Consider the following 14,646-nt stretch of genomic DNA (forward strand, 5'->3'; position numbering starts at 1 on the left):
TCATCTTCTTCTTTTAAAAGCTTGTATTATGACTATGAGTTTTACTTGAACAGCCATTTAAATTATATTTAAAATCACTGAGTGCTAATTACAATGAAAATTTCCAAACAATAGTCTGGTGGCTTCTTATCATGATACATGTGTTCATGTAACACCACTAATAATCCACCCCTCCCCCCTCCTCCCCCCGCCCAGAGGAGGCAGGGGGAGATGGAGGTATCTCCACAAAAACAGGTTATAGAGATTCAGTCTCCTCCTCCTGCTTCTGATCTTCATCACCATCATCATCATCACCTCTGAGAACAAAGCCTCTGCTTGTGGGCAGAACCCTTCCTTGTTGCCAGCACCCCTGCAGGCCCCTCACATGGGACTCCACCTGCACTCCTCACTGGATCCTCCTCATCAAACACCACCTTGTTGGCATCCTCATCTTCCAACAACTGTTCACCTCATTCACTTCTTCAGCATTTTCAGACCCTCTCCATCTGCATTTTCTCCCTACTCTTCTCCATCTGATGCATCATCCAATATGTTTTCATATTCATGTTCTTCCTTTGCATCTGGATCTTCACACTCAGTGCTTTTCTCCTCATTCTCTCAGACCCATTATTCTCAGACTCTATAATTTCAGGGTCATTTCTCCTAACTTTTCAACACCATTTTCTTCTAATTATTTTTTGGAGCCATCTTTTCCAGAGCAGCCTTCAGATTCTCTTTCCAAGACATCTTCCTCAGACCTTTTTGAGGCCACCCTCCTGTTCAGTTTCTTTTTCTCCTTCAGACCTTTTGCAAAGCCTTTCTTGTCACCATTTTTTGTTTTTTTGTTTGTTTAATCCTCAACTGAGGATATGTCTTTTTAAATTGATTTTTTGAGAGAGAGAAAGAGAGAGAGAAACATCAATGTGGAAGAGAATTTCGATTGTTTACCTTCCATATGTGCCCTGAGCAGGAACCAAATCCACAACCTGTTGATGCATGGGATAATGCTCCAACCAACTAAGGATCCCAGCCAGGCTCCTCGTTATCTTTTTAAGTATAGTTTTATTTATTTCAGAGAGGAAAGAAGAGGAAGAGAGAGAGAAGCATCAATGAGGAGAAAGAATCATTGATCGGCTGCCTCCTGCACACCCCCTACTGGAGATTGAGCGTTCAACCCAGACATAAAACTCAAACATTAATTTTCATTACCAATAAAAAGTTTGAATTTTTAAAAAAGGATGCTAGCATGGCCAGTGTGGCTCAGGGAAGTGCAGAAGGCAGCCAATCAATATTCTCTCTCATTGATGTTTCTATCTCTCCCTTTCCCTTTCTCTCAGAAATCAATAAAAATACATTAATTTTAAAAAAGGATGCTACATCAAGCTATTTTATAATTTAAGTATTTCTATTTATATAACTGCTTTGGAAGCTTAAGGCTTTAACCTAATCTATGGGCAAAGGACCTAAATAGACACTTTTCCAAAGTAGACATACAGATGGCCAAGAGACATGAAAAAATGTTCAAGGTCAGTAATCACCAAAGAGATGTAAACTAAAACTGCAATGAGGTATTATTACCTCATACCTGCCAGAATGGCTACCATCAATTAATCAACAAATGCTGGCGAGGATGTGGGGAAAAGGGAACCCTAGTGGATATACAGACTGGTGTAGCCACTATGGAAAACAGTATGGAGTTTCCTCAAAAAAGCAAAATTGGCCGAAACCGGTTTGGCTCAGTGGTAGAGCGTCAGTCTGTGGACTGAAGAGTCCCAGGTTCGATTCCGGTCAAGGGCATGTACCTGGGCACATCCCCAGTAGGGGGTGTGCAAAAGGCAGTTGATTGATGACTCTCTCATCGATGTTTCTAGCTCTCTATCTCTCTCCCTCTCTGTGAAAAATCAATAAAATATATTTTAAAAAATCAATAAAATATATATATATTTTTTTAAAAAAAAGCAAAATTGGAACCACTATTTGGCCCAGTGATCCTACTTCTGGGAATATATCCTAGATCCCCAAAATGCCAATCAAAAAGAATATATGGACCCCTAGGTTCATAGCAGTGTTAGTTACAATAGCTAAGATCTGGAAACAGCCCAAGAGTCCATCAGCAGATGAATGGTTAAAAAGCTGTGTTAAATTTACAGACTGGAATACTATGGAATTGTGAAAAAGAAGGATCTCTTACCCTTTGAGACAGCATGGATGGAAGCAACCAGGGTGCCTGTGATCAGAGTTTACATTCTCATTCTAAATGACAAAGAATGCCATGGCCATCCTCCAGGCGGTTTTGATGGCAGGAGTCACCAGCGGTCGTCCATAGCTGTCCCACACCAGTTCCTGTTTCTCCTAGTGGCCACACCCTGATTTTCCTTGGGGAATCATGCCCTTTGGTCAAGTGTGGTTTTCATAAGGGTCACACCTCCTCAGTACCAAAGAGTGGCACCTGACAGACTTGACCAATCAGTGTCTGGGGCCCCAGAAAATCCAAGCCAAGCAATGAGATGAAACTAAGAAACTCACTGGCCTCCTGGGAGAAGAGGCTTCTTGCTTCTGCACTTAGAGCCGTGACTAAGTTGTTCATGGACCATGACATAGTGAGCACTGCCCCAGAAATGAAGCCAACCCTGAGGAAAGCTCATCTAAACTATATAAAGAGACAACTTCCTAATGACATTTTTCAACACCTGGACCCTTCCTTGCTGAAGCTGGAGTTTTTTCTTTAGTTCTTTAGTCCTGCAAGGCAATATATTGCTGTTGTTTTTTTTTATTAAATTTAATAAATCTTTATTGTTTAGATTATTACAGTTGTTCCTCTTCCCCCCCACTCCCCCATAACTCCCCTCCTGACAAGTCTGGAGAATTAAAAAAAATAATAATAAAAATCCTCCTTGTCTTTGTTTACCTTGGTAATTGCTTTTGTTTGTTTTGTTTTAAATCTGATAAGTCACCAACTGGTAAGTGGCCTGCGTGAGTCAACAACTTCCTAAAATATTGATTCTAATCACCTGGCTTGACCCCTTCTGAAGTGAAGCCGCTTTCTGTAAGCAGTGCACAGGGGCACTATGTGCGCATGCCTGCGGAGAAGTGGGTGGGCCTCCAGGGCCTCCGGACCTGAGCCCACAGTTTGACTCACTCCCAAGGGCTGGAGCTGAACCAGGACAGCCAGGCTGAGCGTATGCTGCCCTCTGGTGGCAGGTCCTGATAGTAAGCCTCGGTTCAGGCTTTAAGGGCCTCCCATGTCCTCCTCTGCACACATGGGTGCCTCCCAACTGCACTCCCAGATCGTTTCTAGACACCTAGCCCAGAAGGTAAACACATTTTTTCTTTAAATGCGAATCAGAACAATGACTAAAGTTTTTAGACTGCTCAGTCAGTGCCATGCACTGTGCTGCATAATTCACTGAAGTGTGTCGTTAATCTTCACAAGAAGTGTCCCAATTATGTCCCAATTAATTATCTATATAGACTTAGTGGGACAAACGCAGGTGACCAGGAGTCAGCAATAACGGCTTATCCCCGAGTACTTTAATGTCTAGACAGCTGAGCTGAACCGGAACACATGAACACACTAGACAGAATTAGTATGCAATCACACAAGGTTTATTTACCTATTCCTAGTGGCTCCTAGGCTCCAGCAAAGGCCACCCGGTGATACACACTGAAAAACGGATGAAGAAGATGGAGACAGACAGGTGGCCACAGCTGGTTCAGGCTCACACAGCAGAGCAGTCAGTCAGGGGCTCCTTTCATGGAGCAACATGAAGTCCTCCTTTTATCAGGCAGGAGATGTTGACTGAAGAAGGTCCGGTGCTTATATAGCTGGTAGTAAACAACTTGTATCTTTATTATGTATGCCTTATGCTAGGAGCAGGGCGTTCACAACAAGATAGTGGGGGGAGGGGGGGTTTTTCACCAATTTGGAAGTTACAGAGTATTGGGGTGTTCACATCGCAAACATTTCACAAAATAATTATTTCATGCATTAGAGGGGTTTCCTTATGACCATAACATTATTATAACAAGAAGGCTATGAAGTACATGTCCTGAGTGGTATTCCTGTAGGTAGATGAAGAATGGGGGAGTGCCCCCTATCGGTCACCCAACCACACAAAGCCACTCCATCAACACAAGGAGGCAGCCAAAATGAGGAGATACAGAAGCATGTCATGAATAGGAGAGATGGAGGAAAGACGACACAAAGTTCAGAATCACATTTATAAGGTTACTCAAGAATCTTTTAAAAACCTTTGAGAAACTTAATGAGACCTCCAAGAAGCTTGGTGAGACCTTCAAGGACCTTAATGAGAATACCAAAAAAAAAAAAAAAAAAAAAAAAATGGAAATGGACCAGCCAGAAATTAAGCATACACAATCTGAAATAAAGAATATACAGAAACTCAACTATAGATCAACGTGCCTAAAAAATCAAACCAAAGATCTAGAATATAAGGAAGCAAAAATCACCCAACCAGAGACAGAGAGAAAGAAGAATCCAAAAGTGTAAGGATAGTGTAAGGAGCCTCCTGGGTATCTTAAATCTTATCAACATCCGGATTTTTGGGGTGCCAGAAGAAGAGAGTGAGCAGGACATTAAAGGCCTATTGGAAGAAATAATGCCAGAAAACTTTCCCTACCTGGTGAAAGAAATAGACCTACAAGTTCAGGAAGCGTACAGAACCCCAAACAAGAGGAACCCAAAGAGAATCACACCAAGACACATCATAATTAAAATGCCAAGGGCAAAAGACAAAGAGAGAATCTTACAAGCAGCAAGAGAAAAACAGCTAGTTACCTACAAGGGAGTACCCATACGACTGTCATCTGATTTCTCAACAGAAACTATGCAGGCCAGAAGGGAGTGGCAAGAAATATTCAAAATGATGAACAACAAGAACCTACAACCAAGATTACTCTACCCAGCAAAGTTATCATTCAAAATTGAAGGTCAGATAAAGAGTTTCACAGATAAGAAAAAGTTAAAGGAGTTCATCAACACCAAACCAAGATTACATGAAATGTTGAAGGGTATTTTTTAAGAAGAGGAAGAAGAAGAAAAAGGTAAAGGTAAAAATTATGAACAACAAAAAGACATCAAATACATACCTACCAACAAGTGAATCTAAAAATCAAGCGAATAAAAAATCTGAAGAACAAAATGGACTGGTGAATACAATAGAATCAGGGATATATAAAGGGATTGGACTAACAATTCTCAGGGGGAAGGGGGTCAGAGGGGTGCGGGAAGAGATTGAACAAAAATCTTACACCTATGGATGAAGACAGTGGTGGGGGTAAGGGCAAGGGGTGGGGTTGGGAATAATGTGGAGGGGAGCTATTGGGGGGGAGAAACACCTGTAATAATCTGAATAATAAAGACTTATTATTAAAATTAAAAAAGAGAAAAGAATGGGGGCCTCCTCTCGCAGCTGTGTGCCATCTTCTCCACCTCCTGCCTCACCTCCATGCAAAGCAGCAGCTGCTGAGTCCTTGATGATTGATTGTTAGTTATTGAGTTGATTCTGAATCTAGAAACAAAATTAGGATTTGTAGATGTTAACCTATTCTGCCCTAATCATTGTCAGTCTATCACTGTGTGGAAAAGCTGGATGCCTACCTGGCAGAACCTTCTAACGAGGCCTTCTGAGAGCTGATGAACTGAATGCTTCTGGATGGAATCGAATACTAAACTTTTGCACTATGTTCCCTGCTGTTTGGTGAACTGTACATATTTATGCTGAGGATGCAACAAGGTGACACATGCCAAGGACAGTCCAGTGTTGGCATATCTGGAACAAAGTGCAGCTATGCTAGAATTCCTTCATGAGATTGAGCTTAAAGAAGACAAGGTGGGAGGGAGACAAATCTTTCTAAGGAGAGATTTTTTTTACTTAGAAAGAAGATTGGTTAGTGGTTCTAAGAACTAAAATTCTGCAGAAGTGAGGAGCTCTCGATGATCACTTTACTAATACTGACACCATAATTTGTCCCTGCCACAGTAAAAAATTAGAAAAGTTGGAGGGATCTTAATTACAAGAAACCTTGCATATCCTGTACATTTTGACCTGACATGGGCTGGGGCTGTTTTTAGTTAACTGGCATTTAATCCTTCTTAAAAGGGCTTTGCAGAATTTGTATCTCTGAGTAGACCTGGTTCCCAATCCTTTTTTTCCCCCCTGACTTCATGACTTTAGCTTCTGTGGATTTGTAGGAATTTGTAGATGCTACAAATGGGTTTGCTCCTGAGGATGGGTTTTGCTCCTGAGGATGCATCAGAAAAAGACAGGAAAGACATGGTGGTACTGTGGGTCCAGAGGCAGAGCCCACCCACTGCATGCCCCCTCAGTACTTGGGCAGTAACATTCAATATAGCCCACCAAAGAGTGGTCAGGGGAACTATAGTTAAACAAAATCTTTAAAAAAAAAACTTGGTTGAATATACTTAATGTGTTAGTTCTCAATTTATTGCCTCTCATCTCTGAATACCACCTTTAATATATTTGTTGTGATGAACAGAATTCCTTTAAGCCCCCTGTGGCCCGGAGGAAGGGTCTGCACAGCTAGGTCCCTGCCGGCCAGGCCAGATGACCTTTCTGCAGGTGCTGCTCATCTGCCTGCATGCCCCCAGGTGGACTGTTTCTCATCAGGCAACTCCAGCCCAGCTTCAGCTGGAGTAAACCAGCACATGTGTTTGCCATTCCTGGGCTGAGCCACACCTGCTCCAACATGTATGAACCCTGTACCATCTGCCTTTCCATATGTACTTTCCCTCAGCCCAATAGAACCTTACAGAGGTGCCTTGTATCTTATAGTCACTTTTTTTATCATCCTATCTAATAAGGAGGGAATATGCTAATTGACCCTCATGCCATTGCATGTCTGTTTTGTCTTTTAGTTGTAGTTTTGAAATTATTGTGTGATGTATCAGTTTAGGTATTTACCTATGCTGCTATCTTGGTTTCTCCTAAAGCCCAGCTTTCTGTCTGCAGACTGGAAGTAGAAGTCACATCAAAGCAGGAAGTGCTGAGGAGATTATACAAAGGGAGAAAGAAAAGTGCAGGAAACCTGCATTATAAAGTTAGGTGTGACTCCTGGACCACAGACATGTAGATCTGGTCCCACTTAGCCTATCAAACACTCTGAGAACTGAGCTAAAAGATAAACTTTTGCTCAGGTCACAGATGGGTCCTTGGTGTCATACACAGAGGACAGGTCCAAACAACGCTGCAAAGTCTTTGAGAACTAAACTGACATGGGAACCACCGCTCACTGAAAGTGCATTAGAATTTGTGATCTGACCTTACTTAACAAGATGATTACTTCATAAAACAGAAATAACAACATTTACCATGGAATTTAAATAATTTCATAACATAATATCAAACTAGCAGAAAACAATACAAAATTACTTGGTATTCAAGAACCAAATCTTAACTTGCATAGGGGAAAAAAAAGATGTTGCTAACACCAAGAGATGCTAACACCAAGATGACACAGATATTGGAATGAACTGACAAGGACTTTTAATCTTATCTAATAAAAGAATAATATGAAAATTAACTGGCACTCCGTGACAAAGCTGGTGGCACCCATAGCGGCAAGGGTGGGATGCTGGTGGCGTCGCCCCAGCAACATGAGCCCAGTCTGCTCCTTGGCTGCGTGGAAGAAGAGAGGGGTCTCTCTGGCCAGAAGCCGGGGCGAGGGACACTGGCATCATTGCAGGCCAGTCTGAGGGATCCCCTTACCCCATTCACAAATTTCATGCACTGGTACCTCTAGTACCTATTATAAAAATTCTGTAATGACCAATTACAAATACTCTAGAAACCAACAGAAAAGTTTAAAAAAAGATCTCTAAATAAATGGAAGATATTAAAATAGAAACAAATGAAAAATTTAGGACTGAAAAATACAATAACTAAAATATGATCTCAGTAACAGAAGGTAGAACACAGGGAAAAGAATCAGTAGATTTGATGTTAGATCAATAGAAATTATTGAATCTCAATAAAAGAGAGAATGATTATGAAAAATGCACATAGCCTCAAGGACCTTAGGCACAACAACAGAAGGTCTAAGATTGCTGTTATTGGAATATGAGAAGGAGTGGAGAATGAGTGCACTCTTAAAAAGTATTTGGAGAAATAGTGGCTAAAAACTTTCCAAATTTGGTGAGAGATAAACCTACAAATTCAACCCCAAACAACATAAACTGAAATTCACACCTAGGTATATCTAGTGAATCTCTCTTAATGAAACTATTGAAAACTAAAGACAAAAATTTGAAAGTAGCCAAAGGAAAAACAATGTATTGCCCATAGGGGAAGAACATTTCAAATGACTATTGATTTCCCAGTGGAAACCATTTATCTCAGAAATAAAACTAAAGACAAAACATCAGACAGAGATGAAATAACCAAAAATATCATCAACCAACTGCATTTAATTGATACCTATGTAATACTCCGTCCAACAACAGCTCATTATTTTCAATTATACATAAAACATTCACTGAAGTAGACTATATCCTGTGTCCTAATAAATTTAAATTAATTGAAATATGTTCACTGACCATAATGGAATCAAACTAGTAATCAATAAAAGAAAAATCACTACACACTTAGAAATTAAACAAAACACATAAATAATAAATGGGTAAAGGAGGAAATCTTGAGAAAAATTAGAAACTATTTTGAACTGAATGAAAATACAACAGATAAGCATTTTTGAGATGCATCTGAAGAAGTGCTTAGAGGGAAATTTATAGCATTTAATGCTTAGTAATAGAAAAGAAGAAGAAAAACAGAAAAAGCCTTGAATCAATAACTTAAGCATCTACAATATCTTAAGAAATAAGAAAAAAAAAAGAGCAAAATATACCCAAAAGAAGCAGAAAGAAGGAAATAATAACGATAGGAATAGAAGTCAATGAAATTAAAAATAGAAAGCAACAAAAACTCAAAACTGGTTCTTTGAAAATTGATAAACCTCCAGAAAGATTGACAAAGAAGACACAAATTGTTTTTGTTGTTTTGTTTTTCTTTTACAAAGCAAACACTTTTATTTTCTATGCAAAAATGATTCAGAGAATTTATATTAAGGCAGGAGAGGGGTGGCTGGCCAAGAAAGGAGCTTCTAGCTCAGCTGTTGCCCCAGGAACCACCTGCTGGGCCTTCTGCTTTCCCTAAGGACCTGTGTCATTCCACAGACCCTCTGAGAAACCAGGCTGGAAAGGGAAGGGGGGCACTCCAGCCTCAGCTGTGCCTGCAATTCCCGGAGCACCCAGTTAGCAGGGCCTTTGGCCTAGCCTCAGCTCCACCTCATCCAAGTTTGGGGGTGTTAGAAATGGGGGAGCAGAAGTAGAAGAATATTGCCTGTACTGAAACACATTCCCCTGTTTATTTTAATTAACTAATTAGTGAATTAATTAATTTATTTATTGAAGGGAAAGATCCCTGCAAAATGCCCTATAATTATAGTAGGGAGTGGAGTATCTACAATCTTGAGGGAAATACACAGGACTATGTTAGCTACAGGGGAAAGAATCCTGAGGGTTTCTTTCAGTGACTGTCCTCCCCTTCAGGCCCAGGGCCTCTTGTTCTACCTCTTTGCAGGGGTGGGGGAGGGGGCCTCTGAAGGGCTCAGGGACAGGACAGCAGCAAGAGGCAGGGGCCTGAGAGGAGGGCCTTCTGGACAGTTAGGGTGGGTAGTACATTCAAGTGTCAGGTGGACGCTTTTGTGGGAGGGGGCTGTGGGTCTGCACAAGCCTGGCCCCATCTTGTCCTGAAGACCTGACAGGGCCACCGCTCACCACTGAGCCTCTGAGCTGGGGACAGGGGCTGCGGGCTCAGCCCGGACAGCCTGTTTTCTCAGAGATTCTTTTCATTAAAAATTACAAGCAGAGCTCAGTGGTTGAGCATCGACCTATTAACTAGGAAGTCATGGTTTGTTTCCCCATCAGGGCACATGTTTCTATCTCTCTCTTCCTTTCTGAAATCAATAAAAGTATATTTTAAAATACAATTAGAAAAGGTAGCATGCCACGCTCATTATGACCAAGGCCTGGTAGCTGAAGGGGAGGCCCAGTCTAGCTAGAACTGCTTCCCACTGAAGACAGGCAGGGGACAGGCGGGGCCACAGTTGTCGCTCCCAGGGCCTGCTGCTGTTAGGCCTGGACACTTGTTAGTTGGCTGTTAGGTCCAGGTCAGGGTGGAGAGGGCAGGATGACGGTGTAGGGCTCCCACCACATGATCTTGTGTAAAATATGGCAGCCACATTGCTCAGGGCCAAGATGTGGGTGGGTAGGTGGTAGAGCGGTGGCCATGGCAGCAACATTGTGTAAAAAATTGTCCAATGGATGGAATTGGTGAACATATGCTGAGTGAAATATCCATAAATGAGTGAGGTCATGTGGTGTTTCTCTTTCATGTGGTGTTTCTCTTTCAGAAGACTATTGCCTGTGCTGAAACACATTCCCCTGTTTATTTTAATTAACTAGTTATATAATTAATTTAATTAACTAATTAGTTAATTAAAATAGGGTCCACCTCACACTTGAATGTCAATGAAAGAGAAACATGACCTCACTCATTTATGGATAATAAAGAATATTATAAACTGATGAACCAAAAGATAGATATAGAGACAGTAAAGCAACAAGCAGACTGTCAAATTACTAGCGGGGAGGGTAGGGAGACCTGGGGGAGATAAGAGATCAACCGAAGGACTTGTATGCATGCATATAAGTGCAACCAATGGACACAAAACTCTGGGGAGGGAGGGTGTGAATGGGGGAGGGGGATGGTAAGATATGTACACAGATAATAATTTAATAATTAAAAAAATTTGCCCAAGTTCCCATAGCAAAGAGGGCGGTGACTGGCGTTGGGCTTCTCCGGTACAGGTGAAAGCCACTGTCTGGAGGGGGCGGGCAGGTCTTCATTTGGATTCCTGGTGCTGCCAGTCTGCTCTCTACTGGAGGGGCCTGGACATCCCGTGTTCACTGTGGAGCCCATCGTGAGCAGGTGTGACCGACAGGCCGCACCGGAGCCGCAGCAGGGCCTGGGGTGAACTGCTCAGGTCGCAGGCAGTTGGCCTCCCGGCCGCGCCACCGCACCACTCAGGTCGGAGGTGCAGGGATTCCGTGTTCTCATGGGTGCGATGAGCCTGTGTATCTGCAGAAGGGGTCCTAGGGCTCCAGAGGTTCCTGGATTCGGAGCCCGTCCGGTCTGCCTGGGCCACAGCTCTGGTGCCGTCACTCTGTCTCCCGTGGGCAAGAAGCAGACATGGCCCTGCGAGCTGTCCCCAGCCTTGGCGAACCGTGGTGGCTGGAACAGGTACCGGACCTGGAACCAGTGGATCAGGGCTCCGTCAGGACCGTGGGCAGCCACACGGTCGGTCATTGTGGAGCCAATGAACCCCGCGTCAAACCAGAGAGCAGGGCCCTCTGGGGTGTCCATCCTGTGCAAATGCCCTTCGTGGTGCTTGACAGACTTGGCCGCCAGGCTCCGGGGGTCAAGTGTCCACTGAGGCTGCAGAAATGGTCACCCGCCTGTGGCCATGCGACTGGGCATACTGCTGGGCGCTGGCTCCGCCCTCGGCCGCTGAACACACACAGCTCCCAGTGCAGCCTCGGAAGGTTCCAGGTCCTGGGTGGGATGAGCTGGAGGAGGAAGCAGTTGCAGCCCAGGAAGCAGTTGCAGCCCAGAAGGGCCGCCTGCCCGCCTGGCTGCACTCGGTCTCACCGGACACCCAGCACACACATCTTCACCCTCATCGCTGTAGAGGGCGATGCCGGCCCGTGCCAGCTGTTTGCCGCTGGATCTGGAGGTTTGAGTCCCCGAAGGGGAGAGACCGGCACAGGGGAATACCAACAGGGCCACACGGGCCCTGAGACACTTGCCCCACCGCCACCACTGTTATCTTAGATCCAGCGCCAGGCCCCAGCACTGCCCCAAGAATGATTAATATGATTACTAATATTAAATTAATATCTTTAGAGACCCACAGACATTCAGAAACTAAGACTTTACAAAGTGTTCCCCCTGATATTTCTAGTACCCACATGGCACCATACAGTTATTACAGGATTGATGACTGTATTCCCTATGCTGTACTTTACATCCAGTGATTATTTTGTAACCGTCCATTTGTACTTTTCAATCCCTACACCCTTTTCACTCACTCTCCCAATCCTCTCCCCTCCAACAACCATCAGTCTGTTCTCTGTATCTATGAGTCTGTTTCTGTTTTGTTTGTTCTACTTATAATGTTCTTTTGATTCCACATATAAGTGACATTATATGGCTGTTATCTTTCTCTGAATGACTTATTTCACTTAGCATAATACCTTCAAGGTCCATCCATGCTATTGCAAATGGTAAGATTTCTATTTTTTTTTTTTTTTTTATAGTTGAGTAATATTCCACAACTTTCTTATCCACTCCTCTATTGGTGGACACTTGGATTGGGTTGTTTCCATAGTTTTGTTATTGTAAATAATGCTGCAATGAGCATAGGGGTATATTCTTTCAAATTAGTGTTTTAGATTTCTTTGGCTATATATCCAGAAGTGGAATTGCTGGGTCACAAGGCAGATTTATTTTTAATTTTTTGAGGCACTTTCTATACTTTTCCACAGTGGCTACACCAATTTGCATTCCCACCAACAGAGCACAAGAGTTCTCTTTTTTTCCACAGCCTCGCCAGCATATCTCCATCAATCCAAATCTATTTGTTCCAGTTAAATTTCTTGGGCATGGATTAAAATATCTGCCTTCAAAAAAACTAATAAGACAATAAAACAATACTATAAAGATTTCTATACACATCAACTTTTTTTGCATGATTTTGGATTATTAAAATGCTTTATATTATTACTAGAGGCCCAGTGCACAAAATTCATGCATGAGGGGTGTGTCCCTCAGCCCAGCCTATACACTCTCCAATCTGGGACCCCTCGAGGGATGTCCAATTGGGGATCAGGCCAAAATGGGCAATCAGACATCCCTCTGACAATTCATGACTGCTGGCTCCCAACTGCTCTCCTGCCTGCCTTCTGATTGCCCCTAACTGCTTCTGCCTGCCAGCCTGATCACCCCCTAACTGTTCCCCTGCCAGCCTGATTGATGCCTAACTGCTCTCCTGCCAGCCTGGTCACCCCTAACTGCCCTCCCCTGCATGCCTGTTTGCCCCCAACTCCCTTCCCTTGCATGCCTGGTTCCTCTCAACTGTCCTCCCCTGCTGACCAACTTGTGTCCACATGGGGGCAGCTATCTTTGACCACATAAGGGCAGCCATCTTGTGTGTTGGAGTGACAGTCAATTTGCATATCACTCTTTTATTAAATAGGATAGAGGCCTGGTGCACGGGTGGTGGCCAGCTGGTTGCCTGGAACAGGGTGATGGTTCCCTTGGGGTATGGGTTGGCCTGGGAGAGAGACCTGTGGTGGTTTGCAGGCCAGCCACGCCCCCTGGCAACCCAAGTGAAGGCCTTGGTATTTGAGATTTTATTTATCTTCTATAATTGAAACTTTGTAGCCTGGAATGGAGGCCTGGGCCTGCCAGGGTGTGTGGAAAGCTTGGCTTCCTCCATTGCTGGGGAAACCCAAGCCTTCTTCTCACTCCATGGCTGCAGGCATTTTGGTTGGGTTAATTTGCATACTCACTCCTGATTGGCGGGTGGGCATGGCTTGTAGATATAGTGGAGGTATGGCCAATTAGCATATTACTCTTTTATTAGATAGGATATTTCCCTGTATAAGCTTTTTAAAAATATATATATATTTTATTGATTTTTTTACAGAGAGGAAGAGAGAGGGATAGAGAGTTAGAAACATCAATGAGAGAGAAACATCAATCAGCTGCCTCTTGCATACATCCTATTAGGGATGTGCCCGCAACCAAGGTACATGCCCTTGACCGGAATCGAACCTGGGACCTTTCAGTCTGCAGGCCGACACTCTATCCACTGAGCCAAACCGGTCTCTGCTAAGCTTTTTATATATGCATCTTATATTAATCTTATAGAAATTATATTATTTATTTTGAGATAGGTAGTCCAAAAATTGATATTTTTACCATTTCACAATGCTAAAAACTAAAGATAGTTTAATTTCATTTGCTTACAGCTTGCACAATTACCATATATTTGATTTGTACATTTATCATGTATTTCATTTTTATGTTTTCAAGCCCACAAGGCATCATCATGATTATTGTTGTTTTAAATATTCAACATTTATTTATATTACTAAAGGCCCAGTGCATCAAATTCATGCACTTGGTGGGGGGTGGGGGGCTCCCTCAGCCCATATTGTGAGATGGCACAGGCCAGGCCAAGGGACACCACCAATGCATGATCATCAGGGCCAGGAAGGGACTGCAGGAGGGCTCAGGGCCTGTCCAGCCCATCTCACTCAGTCCCGATCAGCCAGACTCCAGCAGTGAGTTAACCTACCAATCGGAGCATCTGCCTCTTGGTAGTCAATGCACGTCATTGCAAGCAGTTGAGCAGCCTTAGCATATCATTAGCATATTACACTTTGATTGGTTGAGTGGACGACCAGATGACCAGACACTTAGCATATTAATCTTTTGTTATATAGGATTCCACATTTCCTTTTCAGTATTTTTTTTTTTCTTTCCTGTCATTCTGTGTTCTTTC

The 14,646-nt window shown here is 43.1% G+C and overlaps 1 long non-coding RNA gene across 1 annotated transcript in view; it reads right to left on the bottom strand.

Moving 5' to 3' along the window:
- The window catches only part of LOC311617049, an 83,321-nt gene extending 81,509 nt beyond the window's left edge, over window positions 1-1,812 (bottom strand). Inside the window, exon 1 of the long non-coding RNA XR_014794040.1 lies at window positions 954-1,812. This is a non-coding gene — a long non-coding RNA (uncharacterized lncRNA). The remainder of the gene's footprint in view (window positions 1-953) is intronic.
- Window positions 1,813-14,646: the final 12,834 nt, after the last annotated feature.

The sequence above is a fragment of the Pipistrellus hanaki genome (genome assembly GCF_964339955.1).
Source record: "Pipistrellus hanaki genome assembly, chromosome: 2".
Lineage (NCBI taxonomy): Eukaryota > Metazoa > Chordata > Mammalia > Chiroptera > Vespertilionidae > Pipistrellus > Pipistrellus hanaki.